This window comes from Acinonyx jubatus, chromosome B1 (assembly GCF_027475565.1).
Source record: "Acinonyx jubatus isolate Ajub_Pintada_27869175 chromosome B1, VMU_Ajub_asm_v1.0, whole genome shotgun sequence".
NCBI lineage: Eukaryota > Metazoa > Chordata > Mammalia > Carnivora > Felidae > Acinonyx > Acinonyx jubatus.
In genome coordinates this window covers 165,861,150-165,882,969 of record NC_069382.1, presented here as the reverse complement: position 1 = coordinate 165,882,969, position 21,820 = coordinate 165,861,150, and the positions used below count along the sequence as shown (strand labels likewise).

Genomic DNA, 21,820 nt, shown 5'->3' with positions numbered 1-21,820 from the left:
TTATCCATTTTCTCATTCCAAATGTAATTAACTGTCAGTAGGTCTAGTGGCCAGAAAAAGCTCTATGAAATATACAGAGATTAAATTCTTTTCAGAGATTCTCCCTGGACAGTAGTGATGATGCTTCTGTCACTCACTTGATGATGCCAAGTGAGTGCCAAGTATTAAAGGAATCCTTTAACTACTTGAGCTATACCTGTGGGATCACTGGATTTAAGGAAGAGTCTGGATCAACTAGTAATATTCTAATCTTCATAAAGCCCTTGGCTACATTCCATGTGTTTTTTTCCCCTCCGTAATAGAGCAGATGAACTTCTTGCCAATAATGTTTGGTATATATACAAAAAAGCATATATGTGTTAGTGGTGATTCGCTCCTAAATTTTACTTCATGGTTTGCAAAAATTGTTACTTTTCTAAATAGAGGTAGGGCAATCACAATTCAGATTATAAATGAAAGTTTTTCTGACATTACATAGAACCTCCCACACATAGCATCAGTCTACATCTAAACGTTTTTTGTGCTTCAGAGACAATTAATTCTCCCTCTTGTCTGCCAACTGGTCCCTGATGCTGTGTATACAAAAATTCAATGAGCATTCCAAACGACACAGAGATGTTGAAAGGGAACAAATGGATGAAACTCATTAGAATACTCATGAAAGATTATTGAAAAACATTAGGACAGAATTAGAGAACTTTAATTTACAAAACAAATGAAACAAACTACCTCTACAACCTTTACGTGTATGTTTTAAGTAGTATCAGAAGTATAATTATAGGGGTGCCTGGGTGGCTCAGTCAGTTGAGCATCTGACTTCGTTTCCGGTCATGATCTCGCGGTTCATGAGTTCGAGCCCCACATCAGGCTCTGTACTGACAGCTCAGAGCCTGGAGCCTGCTTCAGATTCTGTGTGTCTCCCTCTCCCCCTGCCCCACCCCTACTTGTTCTCTCTCTCCCCCCCTCTCTCTCTCCCTCTCAAAAACAAATAAAAAACATTAAAAGTTAAAACAAATAAAAGAAGTATAATTATAACCTATGTATTTTGCAGTTTCTGATGCTCTGGGTTAATGTCTTCATACTAAAGTATATTCACCAATATTCCAGCTCCTCTATTTGTCTTTCCAGGTTCTAGAAACTTCAGTGTTACTCAGTAGAGGTCTTACCTTCTGGCATGTTTGAAAGTGGTATTCTATAAACATATAATGAATATAAAGTTGGATTATAGAATATCTCACTTATCTTTGGAGTTTATTGTTGTAAAAGTGTGCTAGTATTTTTGTCACTGGTTCCAAGTGCAAAGTGTTTGCTTGTCTTATACCAGTAATTTTTAAATCTGAAATCCAGGAGATGCTGTGAGAGATATTCATCGTGATTCAAATAAAATAGACAAATCTTCAAATAAAAAACTGGAATGCCATTATCTTGTGCTTCTTCAAATATCTAGTTGTGCTTATTAAAGAAAAGTGACAGGACTTAGATGTTATTACTTGGTAGTTTCTATTAGTGCTGACATCCCATCTGACAGCTTTGAAAGATGTTTCTAACTGAATTATTCAGTGATTTTTTTATGGGCTAAAATGATCCAATGACCAAATATGAACAAAAATTCACATGTGTAAATACCCCCTCCACCCCCGCCATATAATTTCCCAGACTGCATTTGTACAATGTTTTGCCAAGTAATTCTATCAATTCTTTCGTGCATAGGAAGTCCTAACACAAAGGCTACTAGTATTTTTAGATTCCCCCCACTGCCCTGGATGTAGGTATAGGGTATGAACTCAAACACAGTATGGAAGATTTGACATTCTGAGATCTGAACAAAACCCACATGGTTATATAATTTTGACAAGGAAAATGATGGTAAGTTTTTAGTAAAACATCTTCTTCTGAGATCTGATGTAGACATAGGCTTTCTTTTGAAATTCTTGTTGCCTCTTATGTTGAGAGCTTAAATATAGCTCAAGGGGGATGAATCTCTAACTTTTGTCTAATGGACTCTCAGTTTTATTTAACTTTTTCTGAGTAGATGAGAGATTCTTGCCATCATCCTCCTTGGCTCATAGTTCAGAGCCTGGGAATAGAAAAGTTTGATCTTTTTTCATGCTTTCTTCTTCCTCAAACTGTTGTCTTAAGAAAAGCCAAGTGATGAAGTAGAGTATTTGCTAAAAATGTGCTGCTTGATGAGATACTGAGCACTTCCTTGGTAGTTTGAAAAATAAAGTCTCTAAAAATCCCCTGAATTTTTGATAAGTGAGGATGACTTAGAATTGGTGGGGTAGTATCTGCCTCAGTTATAGAACAAAATTGATTGAGAATCGACACACATAATTATGTTCATAACCTTTTTTTCCAGAATGGTGAACAATGACGTTGATGAACACATTCAGAGTTAAATGTGATTGAAGTACAATGTCCGGTTTTTGTTTTTCACTCTGACAGGTATTTTCCCAAACTCTTGCCACGACAGCAGATCTGGGCGAAATTTAGTGACATCATTTTTTTTTTTTTTATGGTCTGAAAAAAGGTTGTGGCTGCTGCTAATAAATGAGCCAGTATTCTTCACTGCTTGTCACACCAAACCCTGGAAGTCCATTTTGCTTTTATGCAGGTATCATTCTATAATAAGAAAACAAGTTAAGGAAATCAGTGCCACTTGAAGAACAAAATCTCACATGAAACTGTTAGTCGGGCTGTGACGACATAACTTACCCAGGCGGTGGGTGTCAAAGTGTGTGGAAAGACCTTCATAAAGAAACGCTTCGACAGTTATGAATCCAACCTCACCAGTATCTTCCAAGGAACTGTAAGCTTTCCCTCATCCCTTCCAAAACGTCTAGCCAAGAGAATAATAAACTACCCCCAGGCACGTTTAGTGCAACGTGTGACCACCATAGTAGTATGCAGTTAGTTCCTTTGCTTTTGAAGTGAAAAGGAGGGTTTCAACATCTGGGTTTCAAAGACCACGCCGATCTGAACAGGACAAGGCCACTGAAGTGGGCACGCAAATATTGCCTTTGGCCTGCTCACTTGAAGCCCTTTTCTAGCTGTGCGCGTGTTTTCCCAAACCATGCATCTCATATCGGATTTCCTGCAAACATATAGACACCTTCTGCCCCCTCGCACAACCCCACCTAATGCTTTATTCATTTGATTGATTGATTTATACTATGCCTCTTTCTCCCAGTGCTCACATTCAATACCCAAGGAAAACCCGGCAGCCCAAACCGGTTTCAATGAAAGTAAATACTTACTAGGAGAGTATGGAAAGAGGAGCCATGCGTTATATGCTAAGGATCTTCCAAAGGTGTTCCAAAAATAAAGATACTTTTGCCTCTGAAAACTTTTAGAGCACACAAATGGGTTGCCAGTCACCCTCAAAGCAGCACAGGATGAGAGAGAAGCACGGGTTTTGAGGGCTGCTTTTTCATGACGACTGGACTGTCAGTCTTTTTTTTTTTTTTTTTAATGTCTTTATTTTTATTTCTGAGGGAAAAGAGAGACAGAGACAGAGACAGAGTGTGAGCAGGGGAAGGGCAGAGAGAGAGGGAGACATAGAATCCCAAGCAGGCTCCAGGCTCTGAGCTGTGGGCACAGAGCCGGATGCGGGTCTCCAACCCACGAATCATGAGATCATGACCTAAGCTGAAGTCGAAAGCTCAACCGACTGAGCCACCCAGGTGCCCCTGGACTGTCAGTCTTTAAGGCTAACTTATAAACCATTGCCAAACTCCATTCCCACAGATCTCTCAATATATTAAGGGAAAATAATACATTATAAACGTAGTGGTATTATGCCCTTCCAAAAAGATAGACAATGTTTTGTGGGACTTCTGAGTTTGAAAACTTTTGAGAAGTTTGGTCATCTTCAGAGAAACTGACCGGGCTCCAGATCGTATGAGCAGAAGTATTATTTAAGATGAAAATGATGTAACGGAATGCCTGGAATTTAACTGTAGAATTACTAAGAACGTAGGCTCTGTGCCTTCCACAGCATGTGAAAAACCATTGATAGCAGAATTCAATAAGCTTTGTATCAGACACGGGACAACTGCAAACACAGAAGCCTCTCATGTATTCTCTGTATAAAGGCTTGATATATGAATGACTGAGATTTGCAGCTATCAGAAGAGCTGTGGTCAAGGGAGCCAGCATAGAGGATCTCAGCCTGCAACACCAAACAAATGAGTTCTCAAGTCCTCACCTGGAAGCCATGTACTTCTTACGCATCTCCAGGAAGGCTGGAGTCGTCAGTGCTCAGTCTTCAGTGGTGAGGCTGGTGGTTCTTTAACTCCCTAGGATGACTCTGGGTCTCGTGATTGTCCACACATCAGAGTGCAGTGGCCTCTGGAAAACAATGGCTCCTTACCAATCTCATGCAAATGCCTCTCTTTGTCAAGTTCTAGCCCAGAACTACACAAAGAAGAGGACTGTGGACAATATAGAATATAGTCCTTACTTTTACAGTCCTTACCTGTAGTCCTGGTTTAGATGCCAAAGGTATGGCGGTCATGATAAATTGACAGTGAATTCTCTAGCCCAGTTTTTGAATTTTTTTAAATTTTATTTTAGAGAGAGATAGTGCACCAGCGGGGCAGATGGTGGAGGGGAAAGAGAGAGAGAGAGGAGAGAGAGAGAGAGAGAGAGAGAGACAATACAAAGCAGGCTCTACACTCAGGGCAGAGCCCGTAGCCCAGTTTTTGAAGGCAACTTCATGGAAGAACAGGAAATTGTGTTTCCGATATGAAAACCTGAAAAATACTGGCAGAAGTAGACACTGGAGGGAGAAAATCTGACACTCAGTTTACAAAGTATCTCATATAGGCAAACTATAGAGTTCTGGAAGTCTGACTTCTTAGTGCTTGATACATTACTTTAGGAATGCCAGTTATTAAAGGATGTGACCTAAAAGAATAAACTGCTTTAAAATGGTTAAGCTACAAGTTTCTGTGGTGAGCATATATTGAGTTTCTGCCCAGCTCGTGAACCAATACACTCTTCTTTGCTATAGAAATTTATGACAACCCTAGTTCCCAAAGCCACATAATGAAATCTTTGTTCATAGTTGATTTGACCATGGGAAAGCAGTGGCTCGAGGGAGACTGAGTAGATTCTTCCTTCAGGGAAGGTAGATTCTTCCTTCCTTCAGGGGGCTTAGGGGAGTCTGGGCTTCTCTTGCGCATACCAGACCTAAACCTGGTAGCTTGGGGTTACCCACTTTGCTGCCATGTAGACAGGCAGAGAGAGATGATGTGGGCAGAGAGAGTGTAACAGGCTGAAGGGTGTGATGAGAGCCCTACCTCTCCCCGGTTCCGAATTGCAGTCTCTTTTGGAGCCATGGAATTGTTGCCCTTGGAAGCTGTGAAATATCCCTGTGTCCATCTAGTAAATTCCATCTCCTCAGCCTGTCTGAGCTATTTTTTTCTTTTTCTTTAATATATCTTGAGTTGGATTCTGTTACTTGCCACCACAAACCACCAACAAGGGATGTTCATTACATTTAAAATACTATTCAATTTAGAGAATATCTCAGGGGCGCCTGGGTGGCTCAGTCAGTTAAGTGTCCAACTTTGGCTCAAGTCATGATCTCACAGTTCGTGAGTTCGAGGCCCATGTGGGCTCTGTGCTGACAGCTCAGAGCCTGGAGCCTGCTTCAGATTCTATGTCTCCCTCTCTCTCTGCCTCTCCCCCACTCGCACTGTTTCTCTCTCTTGCTCACTCTCAAAAATAAATAAAACATTAAAAAATTGAAAAAACCATTTTACTTGAAAAATAAGAATGTCTCAATTTAATTCAAGAGAATCTGTAATGAACAAAAGGATTCCATCATTGCTTACTATCTTTCTGATGCATTTCTTCACTTCTGAATTCTTATTTATCCTGCTGTCCTGTGATTTTTGAGGTTTTAACTAACCTTCCTCCTCCTGTCTCCCACCTTCCCAACTGGTAAGAAGATGAGAAGAGAAATACAATCTGAAACCCAAACCATGTAGTTTGGACTTTGCTAAAAGTGGCAGTAAATGTGAGACAATTAAATTTAATGACAAAAATGAGGTTCTAGTAAGGCTTCAAGGTAGTCTGTTCCTAAGCCTGGGAGGCAGATAAAGTACAATATTATCTCTTAGCAATATAACCAATGCATTGGATTGCACATCAAATGACAGATTGCCAATTTCTCTTCAACAAGGTAATTGGCCACACTGGTAAGTATATTATTGCTGATATAAAATATTGTAATAGGTAATAAGAAACCTGGGCTAGCAATGGCAGATTTAGAAGAGAGTTACAAATTTAGCAGAGGAGCATTTATTTGCAATCGCCTTTCACACAAGTTTAAGAGACAGAGAAGGCTAGAGACAGAAGGGAGCAATTTCTTGTTGGCACAAGGCTTTACTAAAGATATAAGAAGAAATGTGTATTATTGCCGAGATCTACTTCATCATTCTCCTAGGAAAAAACCATGACAATCACTTCATGTATTATTTCTAACCATTGTTTTCATATTACAGCATTAAAGCTGATTTGATTCACTTAGGCCAAGACACAAAATGTGACCACAAAAGCATTCAACAGGAAACATTTATGCCTTAAATAATTCAGCCCGCAGAAGAATTCAGATTACTTAGTTTCCTTTAAATAATTTAGGGGTGGCACTCAGGGCACTGAATAATCCACCTTTGAATTGCGGAGCAAAATTATGGTATGTTAGTTTTGATATTCAAATCTTGGATGTCTTTCCTTTCTCACGCCAGCGTAATGAATCTGGAAGGAATTGTTTTAAACAGGACGGGTCGTGAGTAGGTTTTGAAAGTGCCAGCTCTTAACAGCTTATCAGCACTCTTCGCAGTGGGCTGCAAGAGCACAGAATCTAAGGCCCGTCCGGTGTCAACCTTGCTGTACTTTTCCTGCAAGACTTACATCGCACAAATCCGCTTCCCTTTTCGGACACTATGTACTTCTTTTAGAAGGACCACTGTCTCCTTGAATGCTTGATATACTGCTCTTCAAAGATGTTGGTCCTGTAGCAAATGAAAAAGCTTCCGGTTTGGGAAGAAGAGGTGAATTGTGTTCAGGTGCATTCGAGTCATGATACAGCTTTTGGTACAAAACGTTTCAAATAATTTAGAGATCTGCATAAGGAAGCCACAGAGTTCTCCCTCACCACTCCAACCCAGACGTTTGCTAATTGAGTTGTTTGCTGTCAAAACACAACATTTTCTAATTGCTTTTATTCTTTTCCAAGTTTATTTATTTTTGAGAGAGAGAGACACACACGCACAGTGCAAGTGGGGGAGGGGCCAAGAGCGAGGGAGACACAGAATCCAAAGGAGGCTCCAGGCTCTGAGCTGTCAGCACAGAGCCTGACCTGGGGCTTAAACTCACGAACTGCGAGATCATGACCTGAGCCGAAGTCGGATACTCAACCACTGAGCCACCCAGTCATCCCGCAACTTTTTTTTTTTTTTTTTTTTAAACAGCGCTTAATTAAAGTTAAACTATTAGGATAAGGGACACCTTAAATAAACAAATTTACACGATGGAGTGATTTGGTTGAGAAATTTTGTTTTTGTATAGGATTTTATTAAAAATATAGCATTAAAATTAAGAGACAAAACTAACCTAGATACTAATAAGTTTATTATACTTACTAGCCGATTTTCAAGAAACAGATAGTTTACCATCTCATGGCTGTTCATTAAAAATAGTTCCAAAAAGAACAGGCTTCTTGAAGTTTATTTTTATTGATATTTTACTTGCTGTTTTGTTTTCTCAGTTGCTATTGTTTTATTATTACCAGCAATATTTTGTTTTAAAACTAACCTTAGTGAGATATAATTGCATACAATAAAAATCGGACTTGGGAATTTTGATGATGGTGTACATTTACCTAACATCCTTGAGAACATAGCACATTTCCATCGTTCAGGAAAGTTCTCTTGTGCCCCTTTGCTGCCAGTCCCTCCTGATCTCCACCCCTTGAGACCCAGGCAACTACAGATATTATTTCTATTTTTATAGGTTAGTTTTGCTTGCTCTAGGATTTCTTATCACACAGTAGTATCTAAAAACACAGGAATTATATTTTTGTGTCTCCCTTTTGCATTCGGTGTAACGCCTGGGAGATTCATCCGTGTTTTTACATGTATCAGTAGTTCATTCCATTTATTTACCTAGTAGTATTATGTTGTATATACGCTACAATTTCTTCATCTATTCATTTTTTTGATGGACATTTCAGTTGTCACCAACTTTTAGCTTTTGTGATATTTAATTAACTCTAATTGGTTATTTATTAAAATAATTTTAATTCAGAAATAATTTCAAACTTAGATAACTAAGTTACAAGAACAGTATAAAGAATTTGGTTTTAGTCATTTAAGAATTTGTTGACAGTGTGATGTTCCCTTAACCCGAATACTTTGGTGTATAATTCCTATGCACAAAGACATTCTCCTATATAATCATAATACAACCATCAAAATTAACAGTGACACATGAACACCATAGAATCTACAGAAGGTGTTTGAATAGCACCAGTTTTCCCAAGAGTTTCAACCAAAGTTGCACGTTGAAATTTGCAGTTTTTGTGTCTCTTTTTAATTGAAATATAGTTGACACATAATGTTACATTAGTTTCAGGTATATAACATGTTGCAATTTTTAAAATGCACTTTAATCAGAAACAATGGCTTAGTTTTTGCTTGCCTTTTCTGATCTTAATATTTAAAAAAAATTGTTTATGTTTATTTATTCTTGAGAGAGAGAGAGAGAGAGAGAGAGCAGAAGTGCAGGAGGGGCAGAGAGAGGGAGACAAAGAATCTGAAGCAGGCTCCAGGTTCTGAGCTGTCAGCACAGAGCCCAACATGGGGCTCGAACCCACGAACTGTGAGATCATGACCTAAGCTGAAGTTGACACTTAACTGACTGAGCCACCCAGCGCCCCTGATCTTAATATATTTTGATGATTACAGCCAGTTTCCTTGTAGAATGTTCCTCAATTGGGATTTTGCCTGATGTTTTCACATGATTAGATGTAAGTTATACATTTTTTTGGCAAGATTATCAGAGAAATAATGTTGTGTTCTTTTCACTGTATCCTATTAGGTGGAACACAATTTTAATTTGTCTGGTTACTGGTGATGTTAACTTTGATCATTTGATTAAGGTGGCATCTGCTGTGTTTCTCCATGTAAAATTACTCATGTGCCCTTTTGTGATTACTATTTTATAGAGAGGTACTTTGAGACTATGCAAATTCCCATTGCTCATAAACTTTAATCATTTTAGCATCCATTGATATGGCTTGGGTGAATTAATATTACTATGCCAAATTGTGATTTTCTAATTCTATCATTCACTCTACATTTATTAGTTGAAATTATGCCAAACAAAATGCTTTCTCTTATCAGTTCATTTGTATTCATTTATTTATAGCAGGATGGCTTCATGGATTCCTATTTTTTAAACAGCTTTTAATTTGTTACAGTCATTATTTATTTTGATATTCAAATTGTCTTAAATGCGACCAGATAATCTTTTTAAGTCAGTTTTTTTTGTTCTTTTTGTTCTTTTAATATGTCTCCATCACTTGAGCACTGTCTTCTTTCTGATTCAAGATTTTCCAGGCTTACTTTCTATCCTCTGCCCCAGCTTTAAAATTAGCCCTTTCACCTAGAAACCAAGATCTAGACACCAGATGTGCTTATTGCTATTGGGGGATGGTCACTACTCCAGACTTTCTCAGTGGACAGAGTTAGGGGAAGTGTGTATGTAAATACATATACACACTTAAGTATATAGATATTTATATAATATTTATATATCTATATTTACATATATACACGAGTTCAAGTGATGTCCTCAATTCTCGTTCTGTAACAAAGTGTTCATTCTAACTCACTCCTTTTCCATATTTGAAACTCTCTTCCCTAGAAAAACAGAGATCCCCAAATCTTCAATCTGTAACTTAGCGAATTCAGTCCCCCCATGTTTCCAATCTCCCATCGCCACTGTCACCACCCTCTTAGCCCCTTATGTGGATGCACTCCTCGCCCTGTTTAGGTTTGTTAACAACCTACCAGGGTCACTTACAAGGGCCACTTACCCTTTTCATCTTGCTCTGGCTCCAACATCTTCTGTCAAATGGGTGCCACTGTCCCCAACCCTGACTGACACCTCCCTGGCTTGCCCCCTCCTAATGGCTAAATTATTCAGAAAGAAAAGAAGGAAGGAAAGAAAGCAGGCCGAAGTTATATTTAAAGAGTTTATAATCTCAAAAGAGGATTTTTTTTAAAGTTATCTATCTAAATCATTACCTCAGGGTAACAACCAGGTAAAGAGAATTGAACTATGGCTTTTCTATTTTCATGTAAGGAGCATGTTGATTAACGTATTATTCATTTGTAACTATTGCATTTAAGAACTATCAGCTCAGAGGTTTAGAACTAAAAGAGGAATTGGAACTCCATATCCAGTCACTTAACAGCTAAAATAGGGTGATGAACGTGGGATGATGTTCCCAAAGTCATATAATTGGTAGGCATTAGAACATCTGAGTTTAGTTAACAAAATCAGTAAAAGGTGTTTTTATATCTTTGATTTTTTCCTGACAATTTGTATTTCGTTTTTCATTAATGCCAATGAGAACCTTTCAGAACGATTCATTATTTCTCTGGTATAGGCAAAAAACCAAGACCCAAAAAACACTAACCATCGTTTACTGAGGGCCTACTATGCGGCATATCATGTAGAAGCTTTCCATAGGCTTTTTATTGATCATTTGGGTTTTATTCTTTGTATATAATAAGAAAACTGGGGGTTCCTGGGTGGCTCAGTGGGTTGAGCCTCCGACTTTAGCTCAGGTCCTGATCTCAAGGTTGGTGGGTTGGAGCCCCAAGTCAGGCTTTGCGCTGGCAACTCAGAGCCTGCTTCAAATTCTGTCTCCCTCTGTCTCTGTCCCTCCCCCACTCATGCCCTCTCTCTCAAAAATACACATTAAAAAAAAAAACCTTAAAAAAAAAGAAAAAGAAAAAGAAAACTACATTCCAGAGAGGTTAATTCATTTACCCAGAGTTATATTGGTAGAATTAGGATTTACACACGACTGTGTATGATTCTAAATCTCTTCTGCTATGCTGCGGAAACTTGCTATATTTTAGGCAGAGGCCCATGCATTAGCATTAATGAAATTGGCTTAATAAAAACAATGTTTTTTGTTTTTTGTTCATATACTTGAAAAGTCCTGGGCTAGGTCTGATTTCAGCTGCAGCTTGATCCTAAGGCCTTGTCCCATGCTATTTATCTGTGTTCCTCAGCTCAGCAAAGCTTTCTTCCATGTATTTCTCTGTTCTCAGTTTCCACGAGGGGCAAATTGGTTGTAGGAGTTACTGTCACATTCAACCGGGTTTAAGGGCAGGGGGAAAGAGATGGGAGTCTTTTTCCTCTGGATTCCTGGCAAAAGCTCCATCCTGTTTCACGATTCCTGGCTGTGCCATGTGTCCATCCCTTGACTAATGACTATGGCTAATTAAAGCTGTCTGCTGAAGCAAATCTCCCAAATCCTCTAGCATGGCATGAAAGTAGGCGAAAAGTCCCTTTCCATAGGAAATTTGGAGTACTGTTTTAAAAGAAGAAAACTAAAGGGATGTTCAGTGGCAGAAGCAAAGGATATTTACTAAATGTCATAAAGAATTATTAGCAAGTAGAGCTCCTGATTCTATCATAGTTAACTGCCATTTACCCTGCCCCAAAGGGCCAATACACCTCCCACATCACTGTCCTGAATGTGCCTAAGGCTTTATGGTTACGTCACGGGCAAGAACACGAGTACCCTGGGCTTCAGAGTGGGGTGGGAGTAGCAGGCTGTACTTTCTCGCCAGCATCTCTAAAGCCTGCACATTCTTCCAGTGTCTCAACTGTAGGTTTTAGTCACTGTTTCCTGATATTTCTTAATTCCCATAATTTACCCTTAGCTTCCTTCTTCCCTGTGCTATCTACCTTGGCTTAGCTTCAGATTCTTACCACCTCTCTGATCTTCCCTCTCCTAAGCAGCCTAGGAAATTTCAAAAGTGAAAGAAAGTCAAGTCCTAATTTTCTCACTTTGTTTCAATATTCCATATTCAGACAAGGTCAATGTTAAACTTCATACATCGCATTTCTTTTTTGAGCCTTTTTAAAAATTTTTTTTTAAATTAAATTCATTTATTTATTCTTGAGAGAGAAAGAGAGAGTGTGAGGGACAGAGACAGAGAATCCCAAGCAGACTCTGGGCTGGCAGTGTAGAGCCTGAGGCGGGGTTCGATCTAACAAATGGTGAGATCATGACCTGAGCCGGAATCAAGAGTCAGGCACTTAACTGACTGAGCTGCCCAGGAACCCCTCTTTTTTGATCTTGTTAGTAGGTATAAGGGCTACCATCCAGGGATAATCAAGTGTATTTATCTTCCCAGTAAGTAAAAACTTAACCTATTTTCTCATTTTCCATAGTGTATGGTGAACTCTTGAAAAGCAGTTCTCAAGCTGGGTGATTTTGTCCTAATCAAAAGTACAAAAGATAGAGAATGTTCAAGTGGAAAATCTGATTTTTTTTAATGCCATAATTAACATCAGAGATAAGAATTAGATCGCGAATAAATGAAGGAAGACAGGTGGAATTGTTAAGTCCCATCCCACCGGAACTTGACACCAGTGTTGTCAGCATATTGCTATTGATTTAATAACTTCTTACCGGGTGTAATTCAATCTTAGGACTTCTCTCCTTCAGTTAGAACATTGTGTTTTATTTTCCTTAAATGGTTCTATCTGTGATGGTTAGAATGTGCTGAGTTTGACCATACATAAGAATCAGACATTGGCTGATTTTTGGATCTCAGAAGTGTAGGGGATCTTTGAGGAATTTGGAGTCATTCACAGTCACTGTAACTCATCTGTAACTGACGTGGGTCCTTGGGCTCCCCAAGCAATAGAAATTAACTAGAGGCCAAACAAGAGTTCCAGACATGGCTTTTACTGGGGCGTATGCTGGAGCATAAGGGAGACAGCGCGAAGGAAAGGGGTCTTCAGCCTGGTTCCCCGAACAAAGGCTGGGAAATTTTTAGAGACTGAAGCAGGAAAGGGGTGTCATTTAAGCCTCATTGTCATTTAAGCGTCATTAAGCTTGTGGAGGTGGGGAGTTCTTGTTGCCTGTGCACTTAAATGTCATGCTTTAACGTGTATTGTAAATCTAATTAGCATGTTAAATCTCCACCCCAAGGTGTGATTTTTAGCATTATAATGAGAAAGAGAGTCCATGAAAGGTCAGTGCTGGGGTCCACCTTGGCGCAGACCGATTTGGTTGGATCTTCACTAGTCTTTGTAGTAGACTGTCCTTCAGGTAAGCATTCTGCTTCCGATTCCCTGCAAGATATGCTACTCAAAGGGCATGGACTTTCAGCTATCCAGGTACACTGGATTTTGTGGTTCAGGATGAGGGGACCCAAGTCCAGTCTCTGCTCTGTCTTATTACCACCATTTTGTTTTACCAATTTCGCACATGCAAACTACTAGCCTAGGCATTCCTAACCACTGACTCATGAATATCTTTTCTGTCATACTAATGGCAGAGCAGTAAGTTACTCTAACTGAAGATGAATATATCAGTACACATTTATACTGTTCACTTGATTTTCTCAAAATGTATACCAAGATCTTAAGGTATTGGGAGAGATTATAATGTCTACAACATCCATTAACATTTGATTCATAATTTGTTTGAATTTGACACCAAAATGCAGAAGATGAATCCTTTCAATGTGCCATTAATAATGAAAAAACTCATATACCAAGACACTTCACGATTGTGTGTTCTGCTAGTTATTTAAAAAGAATAGAAACGTTTTTAGGGGGAGTTGCTTAAGCCCCACATTCCAAAATAGATGCCACAAGGTATAAAGGGATGAGTGTATGACAAACTAAAGAAATGATCTAAAGAATTCTTTGGAAGATGCATTGAAAAGCAGTTTAATTCTCCTTCAGAAGATCTACTATGTGGACCCAAACCCTATCTGCCATTTCCCATTCTGAAATATGGTAATACGGAAATTCTTTTTAAAAAACAAGTAAACAAGAAAGAACAAACTTTATGCAGCCTTCAAAATAGTTAAAAAGGGATCAAGTATAAATAGCAACAATTCTTTCCTGTTATGACCATGTTAATAAACTAAATTAATTGTGCTTAATCATGACATAAAAATACATTTAAAATTCTTAAAAAAGACATTGATAATAATTACTGTGGAGATCCTTCATGATATGCATGCACACTACCCTAATGCTTTGCATTAGTTGCATTCTGTTTGAAGAGCAATTGGTGTTACCTGTGACTACAGATCCAAGAGCTAAATCTCTAGGTAGTCTGTCTACACCCTAAGACATACGTTGAATTATGAATGAACAGGACTACGTCTTGGGACTAGATGATCTCCTGCGTAAGAGAGTAGCAAAAGCGCTGGTTTATTTTGTCTCCTCGTGAGCATCTAACATATCGCTTGGCACAAAGAAGTGCTTGATATGTGTTTGCTGAGTTGGATCAGTAATCATCCTGCAGTGAAGTTCTTACTGCATTGTGCTGTGATGGTTTGTTTGCTTTTAATTACTTGTTTGATTATTTAACTTACTGAGAGTAGGTCCCGGTGTTTTCAATACTGAATGCTTAGAGTCAAGTGTAGGGCTTGGCACCTATTAAGAGTCCAGTAAACATTTGTACCACAAACAAATGAAAGTTGAATTAATTATGATGCCCTTGAAAAGTACTAGATGTGAAATACCTCAAATGTGAAAGATAAAGTTACTGAAACCAGAAGTCTATGATGGATTTTCCCAGAGAGAACAAATCATAGACTCTAATTTAGCATTCAACTTTCTATTCGCATGGCTTATGGATCATATACATTGACCTGTTTTGCCTGTTACTTTCTTTTTTTTTTTAATTTTATTTTTTTAAGTTTATTTGCTTTATTTTGAGAGAGAAAGAGAGCAAGCAGAGGAGGGGCAGAGAGAGAGGGAGAGAGAGAATCCCATGCAGGGTCCGTGCTGTCAGCACAGAACTCGATGGAGGGCTCGATCTCACAAACTGCAAGCTCATGACCTGAGCCAAAATCAAGTGTCCAATGCTTAACCAACTGAGCCACCCAGGCGTCCCTGCCTGCTACCATAAAATCAGAACTGCTTAATCCTTCACCAATAGCTATGGCTGAACAATTAAATCATGTGTTTCAAATGCTGATTGCACCAGAGCATCGCCTACTGGGAGAGTACACAAACCAGCCCAATAAAATAGGAAAGGTTTGAAAGAGATTTCGGTACTGAAATAGTTTCTGTCTTACTGTTGGTATCCTTATTGTTTTTTCTTGCCTGAACTAACTGTCCTTTTCAGGTTTTGATTTCTTGTGGACATATAACATCTCTCTAGTCTACAAAATGTCCTTCGTAGTTTTCTTAGTGTGACTGAAGTGTCACAGCCTTTAATCTTTCCCTATCTTATAAATGCTCAGTTAAGGTCTCTGACGGTTTAGAGTACAGGCGGCACAGGCAGGTTTGATGGTCAGTGAGCTGCTCCTCACCTGAGATCACTCCCGTTCTCCCGCGGTCTGAAGATTCCCAGTGTCCCAAGGGTAGCCCTGTTCTGTCCCACGGCCTGTGATGATGCATGCTCACAGTACAGATGTGGAATAGGTAGGGGTTTATACACCACATGCCGTCAAGTTCTTCCACGTACAGGATTGTATGTAGAGACAGAGGAGACAATAAAGATAAAGTTACTTGAGACTTGCTTTCAAAAATAGTATGTCATGATGGGGGAAATCCAACTGCAAGTTTTCTAAGAAAGGAAGGGGGATCTTTCCCCTTATTTTCTTTTTGTTTGTTTATTTGTTTATTTTTGAGAGACAAACAGAGAGAGTGACAGCAGGGGAGGGGCAGAGAGAGGGAGACAGGGGATCTGAAGCAGACTCTGCAGCAACAGCAAAGAGCCCGATGCAGGGCTCGAACTCACAAACCGCGAGATCATGACCCAGGCTGAGTTGGATGCTTAACCGACTAAGCCACCTGGGTGCCCCCTTTTCCCTTATTTTCAACAGGGAGAATTTGTAACATCCATTTGTCCTTATTGCAAGGACCTACTGCAAGGACTGCAAGGACCTACTGCAAGGACCCCTTCCATAGGCCTTTGGCCCAGGGTGGCCTCCACACACAGAATGTTGTTAACCCTGAACACCTCTGACTCTTGGTCTGAGGGCTGTTTGGCTACCCAAGTGCTTTTGGCTCAAGAGCAAGGTAGGCTGAGTGCTAGGGAATTAATGCTCCCGGGAGCAGCCTACAGCCAATGATGGACAGGAAGTCAAGGGATGGGTACCCCACCTTCCCTGCTCCTTGCTTGGGATAACTGAAGTTCTTGTCTCTCTGCCGAGGGAGTAAAGTTCTATTGCCCAGAGGTAATTGCTAGATAATGAACTTTCTTGGCTCTGTTTTTACTTCCTTGCTTTGTTTCTCACACCCTGCAGGTATTTCCTGGGATTGTCTCCTAAATAAACTATTTACGTTTGAATCCTTGCCTCAGAGCCTGTTTCTGATGGAACTCATAGCCTAGGTTATACTGCAGTGAACTGAGAGCAGGGATTCCGGCTGCTGTATGCATTCATCTCACATCATAGGCTGGAACAGACTTGCACAGAGCTGGCATTCAATGCCGATTGAATGGTTTTCTGAGTTTGCACAGTAATGAATTTTCTTTGAACAGGGATCTGCATGTAATATTAGACACGCTCCTATGAATCTTCAAAATATGCTATGAAGAATTAAGTACTGGGACACCTGGGTGGTTCAGTCAGTTAAGTGTCTGACTTTGACTCAGGTCATGATCTCATGGTTCATGAGTTTGAGCCCCACATCTGGCTCTGTGCTGATAGCTCAGAGCCTGGAGCCCGCTTCAGATGCTGGATTCCCCTCTCTTTCTGCCTCTCCCCGACTTGTGTGAGCTCGATCTCTCTCTCTCTCTCTCTCTCCCTCTCAAAAATAAATAAAAACATTAAAAAAAATAATTAGGTATCCTACTCAAATGATAAAGTTATCTATTGAATATCTCTAGTGGTTGCTACATTCCGAGGTTGACTTTTAGAATGGACATCTTATTTTATCTTCATAGAGGCATGAAGAACTGGCTGAGAAGGACGGTGTCTCTGGGACCAGACTGTCTGACTTCATGGTCCACTGAAACCTTGGAAACTTCAGGAAAAGAATTTTCCTATCTATGTCTGTTTCCTTTCTTATAAAATGAAATGAAATTACCTACTTTACAGGGTTGTTAGTAAGATAATATGCGCCTTTAGCCAATATCTCACATGTTCAATAAATGTTAGCTATAAAAAGAGCTAATATGATATACCATTATGAAGAGAAATGATTCATCTTTTTTTTTTAACGTTTATTTATTTTTGAGACAGAGAGAGACAGAGCATGAACAGGGGAAGGTCAGAGAGAGAGGGAGACACAGAATCTGAAACAGGCTCCAGGCTCTGAGTGGTCAGCACAGAGCCAGATGCGGGGCTCGAACTCACGGACCATGAGATCATGACCCGAGCCGAAGTCGGACGCTCAACCGACTGAGCCACCCAGGCGCCCCGAAATGATTCATCTTATTAGAGTTGTAGTAAGTGTGACTCATGGAATTTTGCCCAAGACTCTACAGTAAGAAGGGTGCCTGACTGGCTCAGTTGGTTGAACATCCAACTTTTGATTTCAGCTCAGGTCATGATCCAGGGTTGTGGGATCTAGCCCCATGTCTGGCTCCACACTGAATGTGGAGCCTGCTTGAGATTCTCTTTCTCCCTCTTCCCTTCTCCCCTCCTCACACACACATACACACACACTCTTTCTCTCTAAAATAAAAATAAACTAAAGAACATGTTAAAAAAAGGACAGTATAGTTAGTGTCAGAGTCTGGATTCGACATTTTGTCTTTCTGAACTAGCACTCCTCAGTCCGTTCTCCTCTGCCCATTACACACTACTTACTACCTTCATCCTGACCATTATCACTGAAATGGGGATGTGGAGAGAAGAAATGTTTGATCTTTCATAAATGAATTGCTCTTTTTCTAGTCAGTTTTATCATTCACCACTACGCTGTCCCTTCCTTTCCTGCCACAGTTCTACCCATCTCTGGCCAAACTGTGAGCATTCTTGCACTACTGACCTCTGGTTGAAATGCCTCCCCTATGCCACCCTCCACTTCTTCATCCTAACTCACAGTTGTTTTAGGTGTCAGCCGAGATTTTTGTGCCCTCCACAAAGCCTCTCCTGATGCCCCAGTCGCGGTTAGGTAGTTCAGTGGATTGTAGATGGCCACAAGGTGTTTGACACCTGTTCCCTGTCAAGATATATGATAGAAATTTGAGATACGCATCTCATTCAGGCCTACTTTGACTGAAGGCCCAGATTGTAAGAGATTGGTAACGTTTACTCCTCGTGTCTTGAAACATCCTCTCTTACAGTCCTGAACATATAAGAAGTCCTGACAGAGTTGCCATATTATGAGGAATTCTAAGGTAGCAACATGTAGAGGGCGAAAAAAGAGATAGAGATAGAGAGAGGTACGTGGCCAGCCTGCAGTCATTCCAGTCCTCAGCGATTTTAATTATTATAGCTGAGGTCTCAGGCATCATGAGTAGGGACAAGCCATCCTGTCTACATTCTGCTAAAATTGCTGACCCACAGAATTATGAGATATAAAAATAACACATTAGGGCACTTGGGTGGCTCAGTCGGGTGAGTGTCCGACTTCAACTCAGGTCATGATCTCAGGGTTTGTGAATTCGAGCCCCACCTCAGGCTGTCAGCACAGGGCCTGCTTCTGATCCTCTCTCCCCTCTCTCTGCCCCTCCCCCACTTGAGCTCCCCCTCCCCCCCCCCCCAAAAAAAACAAAAAACAAATTGTTTTAAACACTATCTTTCAGGACAATTTGTAATTTAGCAGTAGATACTGGAATTGATACCCCTCCGATCTACTTCCATGGCACTCCGTCTTATGCTACCGTAATGCCTGTAACAGTACCTCATCATTTCTTACCGTATGTTTCTCCCACAGACTTACAAATACCCTAAGTGCAGAGACGGTGTCTGGTTCACCATCATTTCCTGGCATAGATCTGGAGCTCCACAAATATTGGCTGAATAGAGAACTTGGATATTATTTATTGGTGCATAATTATGGGAAATAAAAATAGTTTTGCATTATTGCTTTATGAATCATAATCTTTTCTCCCTGTCTCAAGATCCCTGTTATCTTTCTCATTTTTTTTCATTAAATATCTAAGGCACATATGCTATATTGCCGACATCATGGTGAAGGTTTGGAATACAGCAGGGAACAAGGGCCCCACAGTTCTTGCTTTCATGGAATAGATCTTACAATTTTTTCAGAGTGACAAACAAAAATTTGCATAACTAAAGATGTAATGAAAACCTATGAAAGTGGAAGCTTACACCAGAACATCTATCAGGGAGGCATAAGATAGCTTGAGAGGTCTGGAAGGCTTGCCTGCAGAAGCGACTGGAAGAATAAGTAGAAAGTAGGTAGTCAAAGAATTGAGGGTAGGTTGGAGCAGGGTAAGCATTGTGGGGAGAGGAAGCAGCTTATGGGAAGTCTCTGAAGTAGCCAATGTGTTTGCAATTTAAGAAACTGAAGAAGGTCAGTGGAGCTGGATCATAGTTTCCTTTCATTGTCCATATTCCAGAAAACCGTACTTTCATTTTTGTAGTCACAGATTTTCCCTGTACCATCCCATAAGTGTTTTTCAATATCACAGACCTCTTACTCACCTTGAAGAATGAAAGATTTTTTTTAAAAATTAAAATCTTAATAAAATAAAGTTAGTTCTAGCTGACTCACTTAGAGGTAATTTTTCAAAAGTTCTTAGATTTAAATATTCTTTTGTCAGCTCAACTTTAATTCCAGGGGTTTTAGAGAAAGAATAATTATATGCTGATTCTGATCTCAAAATGTCACTGAGAATAATTAACCAGAAAAGAAAGGGGTATTGTATTTAAATATTTTGTATCAGAATAAAGTGAAAAAAAAATAGGTCTTATTCTTTTGGATTTTGAACATTATCTATGAATGCCTCTGTTCATACTATTTAATGTTTTTAAATATTTAAATAAAAATGTAAAGACATTCAGGTTTTAACAGCTATATGTACAATACAATTTATAGTAATTTCATTGATATGGGGTATTATTGAAATATTTACTAATTTATAATGTAAATGTTTACAAAATAATGGAGTTGGCATAATAGCAATAGTTTAATATTATCCATAAATTAAAAGGATGAGCTTAAAGTCTCCTTGTTTTTAATTTGTAATTTCTTGCTATCATTCTGATCAGCCAAACTAAATGAGATAATATGTGTACAATACTTAAAAGAATAATTGGCACATAGTAGTAAGCATTAATTTTTTATCATTGCTGCTTTGCCACACATCTTAACTTCTCTCTGCATACATTAGTAACATTCACCTACAAGAACTTTAAAAGCCTCTGATATGCAAATATAAAGCTTTTGTTTGCCATCAACCAAGACTAGGATTGACCCCACAGTATAATGACCCTGAAGTGTCTCCTTTTAGTATGCAGAACCCCGTATCTACTATGACTAAGTAGAAATCATTAGGCTGCTTATTTCTGAGTAATTCAATTCCCAAAATACTCCATATATTTCTTTCTTTTTCTTGCTATTATTTCTAAAAATCAGCCAATCCTATTGTTATGAACACTTACAGGGACCTCCTGTCAAAAGGTCCTCCTCCTCTCCGTGCCTCTAGAGAGAAATGGTTTTCGCAGTCATTCATTTTACCCCTCCTTGCTTCAATCTGGGTTCTTGGTGCCTAAGAAGGTCAAGATTCCTTCACTAGGGCTGGGTAGACGAGTAGGAGGTGTATATGTAATACAGCTGAATTCAGTTTGAACATCCAAGCTGCCATCTTGTAGACATCATGGTTGTACCTGCAATCCAGGAAGATCTTTAGTGACTTTACAGAAAGAACATATTCAGAGAAGTGTTACTGGTAGATTTGAGGAAACAAAGTAACCATTTACTTTGATTCCTTCACTGGGGGTGGGTAAAGAGCTAGGGGCTGTACTATAATTATAATAATAATTCAGAGGTAGTGTTTGTAGACAACCTGTCACTAACAATAAAATCATGGAGAAAGGATAGAAAGCAACTAAAGCCAGGTAAGAATCTTTGCTCATAAACTAGCATGAAATAGCACATCCCCTGGCTTTCTAAAATCAGCTCACTTTTGAGCATTCCCTTTCCTTTTGCTGGAAAGAGGTGGTTTGCAAGGGAATAGACAACCCCCCCCCCCCCCATCATTGTTGCTGTTCCCATTCTCTGGAGAAGGGCAGGGCACTGTGGATTTCACGTGAATGTATCCAGGTCCTGAAGATAGGAGATGTTATCTGTTATCAGTGACACAAATCACTGTAGAGATATCCAGGGATCCCTCCCACTTGGTTCTGCTACATCTAGGTCATACCTAAAGCATGAGAGTCTGTTGAGGCTGGGGCGCCATTGCTCAAATCCCTAAAGATGATGTGCAGTAACCGTTTTTCCCAAGTCTGGCCCTCTCTTGAGGTATTGGTCTGAAGCTGTATACGGGCCTTAGCTCCTAATGAAATTCACAGACTTCTGTCTCCTATCCTGGTCTTCAGAAAGGTCTTTTTCCAGATCTTCCTCTTTTTATGTGTTTCTCAAATGGACTCCTGTAAACTTAAATTTC

At 39.6% G+C, this 21,820-nt stretch overlaps 1 long non-coding RNA gene across 1 annotated transcript; it reads right to left on the bottom strand.

Moving 5' to 3' along the window:
- Nucleotides 1-1,635: 1,635 nt before the first annotated feature.
- On the bottom strand, nt 1,636-21,040 carry LOC128314556 (uncharacterized). The gene is made up of 4 exons (XR_008296336.1): nt 20,817-21,040; nt 4,208-4,350; nt 3,258-3,489; nt 1,636-2,622 (listed from the first exon to the last, which is right to left on the bottom strand). It is a non-coding gene; the product is annotated as an uncharacterized LOC128314556 (long non-coding RNA).
- Nucleotides 21,041-21,820: the final 780 nt, after the last annotated feature.